The sequence below is a fragment of the Cebus imitator genome, unplaced genomic scaffold (genome assembly GCF_001604975.1).
Source record: "Cebus imitator isolate Cc_AM_T3 unplaced genomic scaffold, Cebus_imitator-1.0 Scaffold466, whole genome shotgun sequence".
NCBI classification, from domain to species: domain Eukaryota; kingdom Metazoa; phylum Chordata; class Mammalia; order Primates; family Cebidae; genus Cebus; species Cebus imitator.
The window spans coordinates 564831-574260 of NW_016107781.1; positions in this window are offsets into that span (position 1 = coordinate 564831).

Here is a 9430-nt window from a genome sequence, read left to right on the forward strand (position 1 = left end):
CAGACTTGCTGTTTGTAATATTATATGTGTCCAACTTATCTTTAATCATTGTATGCACCACTTCACCTCAGTGATTCTAAAATTCTTTACACCTATCTGTGAAAGTCATTTTGGCAGCTCCTTCGTTTACTTGTAGACAATTATTCTTTCCAAGCCTCAAGGGCCTATTCCAAAAGCATGTTAGGGTTGATGTAAGGCATCCTTGCAAGGGTGTTGAATTCTAAAACACTGCAAAGTGTCCGCATGTCAATACATTTCCCCATTCCCAGCATATTCTTCAGGACTCTCCAAGGGTACTCCCAAACTTACTATCTCCATGATTGTATGTATTATCCACCACTGTTCATGAGACATCCTTTAATTCTTGGACTGTGCTGACACTCAATATTGATAGAACAATAAAGAGAGTCAGGGGAGATCTGGAGAAGGGCAAGTATCACATTGGTTGGTATTCATCTTGGGCAAAGCCCTGTATGGTCTTCATGCAATGTGAGGCTGTTCTTCTCTAGTAAATATTGGAGAGCTACTCTGTCCACCTATAGGGTTTAGAAAAATCTCAAGATTCATGTTTCTCATTCATATATGGCCAATGTTGCTGTCTTGGGTCTTAGTATTCTCTCTTCTTATCATGAACCTCACTGTACTATAGAAGACTTGCTGGAGCTCTGAATTCAGCCTTCATCCCAACTCCAAAACCCTGGCAATTAAACTTTGGATTTGATATCCAGCAACATCTGTCTTTAAGGTGAAGATGAAATCTCTTTAAACAGTGTTATTGAGGCTTATTTGGTTTTAAAATGTTACCTAAGTTAATAGTTATCAAAAGTGAGACTAGATTTTTCTTTCTTCAGAGGTCTATGACAACTGTTAACAGACAGAATTATTGTATTTTCCATTGCCCCATAAGGCAGTACATCTTCTCACACCTATACCCCATCAAAATCCACCATGGTTGACAGTCTTATTAGCCGGATTTATCGCCCACTTCGGTGACATGTTATTACCTGGTCATTTAGCAATCTGATCCCAGAAACCAGTTCCTATGGCTTGCAATCATGCTTGCAATTACCACAGGTTGTTTTTTTCAAAGCAGATCCTGATACACAACTTTGAGGGCAAATAGTGTATTTTGAGTGGATTACAAGTTGCTCTATTAGTGGAATTAAAAGTAGGAGGAAAAGAGTCTTGATATAGTGTATGCTAAAGAACGGTTATTACTGTGGCGAACGGGGAATCAATACCACTGGAAAGCTCGGACAGACTGCGTAAAAATGCTTCAGAGTTAGACACATACTGTGTGGTAAATACTGAGCTGAATGTAAGCGAAACAGAAAATATAATGCCCAAGTCTTCAGGGAGAAATCAAAGACTACGCATTTAATAAGAACAACTGAAATGTGAGCTTGTGAATAAGGGATTAAAATACTCATAATTGCTATTCCAGAGATAAGATCCAGGTTGAAATATATATATTTTGGGAAATATTACTTTTAAATATCAAATAGTGCATGACATTATAAAATATATATTATAGAAGGTCATATTATGAAAAGTGTCAGTTTCTTCTTCTACCCCTCCCTATTACTCATACGCTTCAGAATTGTCTTGTCTGCTGTCAGCAATTTGGTATTTAGTTCTATTTTCTTTTTTTGAGACACAGTATCACTCTGTTGTCATTAGCTAGAGTTCAGTGGTGCAATCTCTGCTGCCTTCTGAGTCCAAGTGATTCTCCTGTGTCAGCCTCCCGAGTAACTGGGATTACAGGTGCCTGCCACTACATCTGGCTAATTTTTGTATTTTTAGTAGAGATGGGATTACATCATGTTGGCCAGGCTGGTTTGGAACTCCTGATGTCAGGTGATCTTCACACCTCGACTTTCCAAAGTGCTGGGATTACAGGCTTAGCCGCAGGGCCCAGCCGTATTAAGTTCTTATGGGAGTTACTTACATAAATGTACATTATTCTTACAAGTAATGCATTGGTATCAGCTATTTGTATTCCGTCACCTGCCATTTCTATTCTTCCACCCAATGTTTGATGATATAATTATTGTTTACTTCTTATATGTAGTTGCTTTTGTAATATTACATACATTCAAATATCATATTATATGAATTTTAGGTAGTCTATCTTGAGATGAGGATAGTAGTGCTCCTACCCCTTCTCTCAGAGAAAAGCTGATTCAAGTTTTTCAATAGCACAATTGGACTTACAGGATTAATTGGTTTGCATATTGACAAACCATTCTCTCATTCTATGTAACATCAAGTGAATCAGTAGAAAACAAACAAACAACAAAAAGACAACAACGTCAATAAAAATAAACAGAACAAACATCAGCAAAAGCAAAAATAAAAAAATTGTTTTACAACTAGTAAATATTCTCAGGCAGCTATGAAGTTTTTTTTTTTTTTTTTTTAAATCTTTGCTCGACTTTGTGCCTTCTGTTCAATGATTTTAATGTTTTTTATGTAGATCCTTTAATGCTAATATTCTTTTTTTTGACCCTTACTTTGGAATATTAACTATATAAAGAATTATTCTAACCTATATGAATTCTTAACTTCAAATATTGACTTTGAAGTGAGAATGACAACAGTGAATATGTAGTAGATACAAGCTCAAAAACCAAAAAAAAAGGCTACTGATACTTGAGAAAGGAAGAGTCTTAAAAGGATGTGAATAGCTCTGGAATGTGCTTCTGGACAATTGTACTCAGGCTGTTGCTATTTTATTAAAATTAATTTTTTTAAGAGAAGGGGTCTCACTCCTTCACCCGGGCAGAGGTGAAATGGTACAATCACAACTCACTGCAGCCTCAATCTCCTTGGGTTCAAGCAATCGTCCCACTTCAGCCCCCCAAGTAGCTGGGACTACAAGCATACCCCATCATGCCTGGTGCTTTTGTATATTTTGTAGAGATGGAGGTCCTGCCATGTAGTAAAATTAGTCTTGAGGCCGGGTGCGGTGGCTCACAACTGTAATCCCAGCACTTTGGGAAACCAAGGCGGGTGGCTCACGAGGTCAAGAGATAAGACCATCCTGACCAACATGGTGAAATCCCATCTCTACTAAAAATTACAAAAACTAGCTGGGCCTGGTGGCACACACCTGTAGTCAGCTACTTGGGAGGCTGAGGCAGGAGAATTGCTTGAACCCAGGAGGCAGATATTGCAATGAGCCGAGATCATGCCATTGCACTCCAGCCTGGCACCTGGTGACAGAGTAAGACTCTGTCTCAAAAAAAAAAAATTAGCTTGAAATCTAAAATGAGCACCTAATTCATGCTATCTTTGTGCTTACACTAAAACAGGGAAGGAGATGAAAATATTATATACGTGAATATAAAAGTAAAACAAATATAAATATGTGATAAGTACAACAAATACCTGGAAAGGAACTGTCCATAGAAACACAGAGATGGGTACCTTATACCAGCTGTGTCATACCAGCCGATTTTCTGGAGGCAAGGTGGGGTTTTGGGAAATAATTCAGTGACATGTGAAAAAGAAGAACATTTTGGCCAGAGGTTATTCATTTTGACCTAGTGGTGAAATAAAGCATGACAAATTCAACAACATTACATATAATTCTGCATATTTAAAGCAGCGATAATCAAACTTCTTTAAAAATAAAAGGCCAAAAAGAAAATATTTCAGGCTTTGAAACCCGTCAATCCGTTGCAACTACTTTACTTGTAGCAGAGAGGCAGACACAGACAAGATGTAGAAAAATACAGATAGCAATGCCCTAACATAACATTATTTACAAAACCAGGCAGTGGACAGAAACTTGCAAACTCATTATTTAAAATGTAGAGGGCAAGGGAATTTCAAAAGATTTGGGGTTGCATCAGCAAGCAGGAGACAGACTATAAATGGTCTTGAATGGGAATTTTTCAGGTCCTCCTTTCTCATTAATGAGAGATCATTGAAAGCTAAAAGCAAGTCAAAATCATCAGACATGTAATGTCATCTTCTTCTTTCTGGTTGTAATGCCCTGAGTAGATGAAAGAGACGAGACTAGGAGCAGATAAAATAATTAGAGAGGAGCTGCAGTAACGAGGGCAAATAAGAATGAGCTAAATTATGTAGTAACAATGAGAGCTGAGATATGGGGATGCGTTTAGCAGATGTTTAAGAAGTGATTGATGAGTATGGAGGCAGTTGATAAGGAAGAAGAAAATGAAGATGTCAGAATTATGACTTACTTAACTGGGTGGATGAGGATGTCACTGGTGAGGAACAGGGAGATGGAGATGGAGGGAGGGCAAGTTTGCAGATGAAGATACCAAGTTTGATTTTAAATTTCCTGACCTAAGGGGATTTATGGTTCTTTCAACTGGAACTTCCTAATGTATAAGGTTGACAGATAAAATACAGGGCACCCAAGAAGCTTTGAATTTCATATAAATAAATAATCATATGTATGTCCAAAATATTTCATGGGATATGCTTATATTAGATAATTATTTGTCACTGGCGTTGTTGTTTAGTTTGAAATTCCATTTAGCTGGAGATCCTGGATTTTTATTTGCTAAATATGACAACTCTACAAGTTTACAGTTGCTATGGAATTATAAAACTGGAGAAACAGACATGGATATAAAATATAAATTCGATGGTAACATACATAGAGTTGACAATGGAAGCTGTGCGGCTAACCAGCTCTCTGACCCTGGCCAAGTTAACCTCGTCTCCTATTTGTGTAACTTAGGGACAGTATTAACTGAATTTCTTTAGCATTTTCTATTTTAAGGTAATATGCAACTATGAGTGCAGTTTTTTAAATATAAATTCTTGTTGTTATTGTACTGTTAGTTACTATGAACAAAATTTACTATAATTTCATGGCATTCTCTGCCATATTGAATTTTTAGAGAAGAACAAGTTATTATTTACATGGAAAAATGTCTCTCATTTTGCTTTTTTCAATGCTCTTATAAAAATTAATGGCCAGTCATTCTCATGTATAAATGTTTATTTCTCTTACAGTACCATTTTCTCTTATTCAGTTTGATTACAATATGCCACATGTGGACCATAAATTTTAATTTATACTGAAGTCAAACTGAAGGAATATTGATTCACTTGAACATACTTGAAACATTACATTTCTGAATGTTACAGTTGCCTACAAAGCAGCAAAATTATTTCTCCCTATTTTTATTCTCAAGGGAACTGCATATTTGAGGAAACAATCACATGCAATTTTCCATATAGGTTTAAAGACTATTCTAATAGCCAGTCAGAAAAAGATGATCAACTCTTCTATACTATCACACTATGAAGGAAGAGACCCATACTCCACATATTGAAAGATGATCATAAAATAATTAAATTATATTTTGATAATTTAATAATTCTGATAGATAAGACCCCTTCATTGTGAAACATAAATTATTGTTGCCACCATCACTACAGACTATGAAATTGAAGCTCAAAATGGCTGCCTGATTTATCATTCCCCCTTGCAAATAAGCAAAATAATATTAAACATAGGTTTTCTGGTCTTGGAGCTTGTTCCTTTTCCTTTGTATCACACTCTTCTTTGATTTAATATCCTTTCTTCACAAATAACTGGAGTCATTTTCAAGGAATTGATATAAAACATTAAGAAAAATTTAGGACACATTTAGAAAGGGAAAAACCAACTTTCTATGTCTCAGAGAGTTGGAATAGATAATCTGAGGGCTTAGATATTCAGGACTGGCTGGAAACAAAGAATAATTGAGTATTACATATGATTAAATATTATTGATTGAGCTCGTATTCTATTATGTTATTGATGAATCAGTATGCAACCAGATGGTAACAATAGGAAATTTGAGGGGTCTGGAAACTAGCTATGGAAACATTCTAATAAATTTTAGACATTTAAATTGAAGAAGAGTATATGGGCGAGTTGGATGTCATGTAGAAGAAGGGATACTAATTCTTTGCAACTCCAAAGGGCAGATTTAGGGCCATGGATTAATCAGGAAAGAATAAGGAGGCAGGGAGAAGAAAGGGAAGTATGAGTAAGACAGATAATATCTAGTAAGCATAGTAAGCACCTCCTGTGCACCAAGGAATTTGAACATGTAACCTCCATGCTTCTAGTAATTTACTCAGAGATCTTGAGGTGAGACTTCAGTGAATATTGCACTGCATTCAGTATGCATTATTTCTGCTAGTCACTTTTGCACTACAAAAGTGCAAAAATGTGTGATTGCCACAGAGAGTCCCAGAACACAATGCAGATATGAAGCTGCAAAATTTATTCTTTTGTTTCTCCATCCCTCCAAGCACTTAGTCAATGTTGACTGAAGATAAAAAAAATTGGCAAACAATTGTTAGGTGTGGTTACCCAGCCTTCTCTTCCCTTTTCTTCTGGTACCAGCATCTCCAAATTTCCTTGGTAATTCTTCCTTCCTCTAGATGCAACCAATGTGATTCGTATGGTTTTGATTCCTCACAATTCTCGGGGCAGTCATAATTGTATGTAATAGATTTCATTTGTTCCTCCCTGTGGCTGTGTCATCATGTGGCTCAAAAGAATGAGTTTACTGTACCATTTGGGGCAGTGTCAGATTTAGGATACCCTTTTTCTTCCCTTATTTTCTCCATCCTTCCTTCTTTTTTCCTTCCTCTAATCCCCCCTTCTCCTGTCCTTTCCCTAACTCTCCATCTCCAGCTTCTTCTGCTTTTGCTTCTGTTTTTCTCCTCTTCCTCATCCTGTCCTTTTTTTACTGGAGTCAATATTTTGAGGAAATAAGAACCTGGAACTTCCAGACACATCAACTAGTATAACTAGAATATGGAAATATAAAATCATCCTAAAATAAATTATCATATGATATGACTTGACTGTGCCTCCACTCAAATCTCAACTTGAACTGTATCTCCCAGAGTTCCCATGTGTTGTAGGAAGGACCCAGGGGGAGGTAATTGAATAAAGGGGACCAGTCTTTCCCAAGTTATTCTCGTGATAGTGAGTAAGTCTCAAGAGATCTGATGGGTTTATCTGGTATTTCCGCTTTTGCTTCCTCCTCATTTTCTCTTGCCACCACCATGTAGGAAGTGCTTTTCACTTCTCACCATGATTCTGAGGCCTCCTCAGCCATGTGGAACTGTAAGTCCAATTAAACTTCTTTTCGTTCCCAGTTTCAGGTATGTCTTTATCAGCAGTGTGGAATTGGACTAATACATCATATAAAGAAACAGAGCTTTAGAATGGAGAGTGGAATTTTAATTATTCAAAATTTCTTCAGGCTCTTAAATATAGCAAAGAGTGATTTCAGGAGCACCCTTGGATTTTTTAGGTAGCTAAAGTACTTCTTTTAAATGATGCTGGTGTGTGGATGTTTTTTGTCATGTATAACTGACTGAATTAATTAGTTACCATCCTCTCCTGGGAAATCTTCAGTTGAGTTGCCATTCCCCCTATAATTATTTCTGTTTCCCAACTTCCAGGATCAATTAACTCTAACCTGCAAATCAGTGCAACTCTGCCACAATTGGTAAAACTGAATGGTTGCAAATATCTGCATGTAACAGTCAATGTAAACAGAATACTGGCTCAAATCCCAAATTTGCCACTCATTAAGCTGTATGCTTGATATGACTTGGCTATGTGTCCACAGCTAAATCTCATGTCAAATTTTAAAGGAGGGGTCTGGTGGAAGGTGACTGAATCATGGGACAGACATCCCCCGTGAATCAGTCATGAATCATGGGGGAAGTCTGCTCCTGCGATAGAGTTTTCACAAGATCTGGTTGTTTGAAAGTATGCAGCACTTCTTTCACGTTGTCTCTCCTGCTGCCATGTGAAAACATGCTTTCTTCCTTTTCATCCTTCTGCCATGATTATAAGTTCCCAAGGCCTCCCCAGCCATGTGTCCTCTACAGCCTTTGGAACTATGAATCAATTAAACATCTTTTCTTTATAAATTATAAAATTCTTTATAAATTATAAAGAACTCAGATAGCTCTTTATAGCAGTGTCAGAGCAGACTAATACAGTGATCTTCCTCTGTATTGCTCCAGAAATGTGTTTATATAGTTTAGCATATTGGTCTAGAGATAAAGAAAATCATTGTGTTTTTTTCAAAATGAAAGAGAATTTGCTAAAACCCAAACTGTACATCCATCACTCTTATAATTTGAGGAGTAAAGGTTCTTAAATAGATAGGCACACTTGTTTTTACAAGATACAATTGTAGTTTAACAGAGGTCACACTGGAGGAGAAAGAGAAAAACCAATTTATAAAATCCCTTCTGTTTCATATCACTTTTGGGTTCCTAAGCAGTCATTCAGTCTCTTGAAAATTAAGTTTACTCATCTCTAAAATTGAGTTAATAATACTTATTTTCTATTGAGTAATATTTTGTATATGAATTTTGTTTAAACAAAGATGTTGGAGAGCCTAATGGAAGAGATAAAATATACTGAAAGATCAATAAATTTGTTTCAATTGAGTGCTTAGCTAAGACAGAATAAAACTAATGGTCTTTACAGAGGACATCATTACTTCAGTCAATATTATAAGTATTTGTCATGATTAACATTTCCTTGAATGTATGCATCAATATAATAAGAATCTCTTTCTCATTTTCACCATTCACTCTCCAGTATTGAACATAAGGGCTGGAACATAAGATATATTCAACCATTATTCATCCAATGAATGAATGGAGAAAAAATTCAGAAAACAGTTCAAAACTATCTTCTAATTGTTGTACTAATTTTTATTCATAGCAATAAATAGGGATAATTGATTACTGCTCTATTATCAAAGGGGTGAGAAAGCTTCCAGTAAAATGATCAGTCAAGGAAGGGGAAATAGGAGTTGGGGGTGGTGGGTAAGATCAGAATAATGGGAATATTCTCACAAGTCAGCTAGTCCTCTTTGGGATGTTTACCTATTCCAGTTTGCCCAGAAGAATATGAATTTAAATGTATTACATAGAAGTAATTATAAGTAAATGACAGTGTTTTACTTTCAAAGTATAATAATTTGGATAATAAATTGTATGAGATTTTAGCCCTACTGCTGTTACAAAATTTTTAAAAAGCCTTTTTGTAGAATTTGGCAGCATGAATACTGCCAAGTAATGGGAAGCTCAAGAAGTCATGACATGGCTCACTTTATTATTAAACCATTCTAATACTAGAAAATCTGTATGTGTATCCTCATAATCATCCATCAGCCACCCGTTATTACCTAGAACCATAACAGCAAGGGAAGACTGACTTCATTGCCATGCCCTTAAAATAGAACTCCGTGAATATTTGAAAAATAGTATATATTCCCATTAGGTTTTTCTTAATTTGCATAAGATATTTCTAGCTTCTCTAAATTTTTTATTATTTGTTGTTTTCTATTTTCTTATTATGCTGGACACACTCTCCTGGATGAACATTAATTCTCCAATTAAAGCTCAGAAT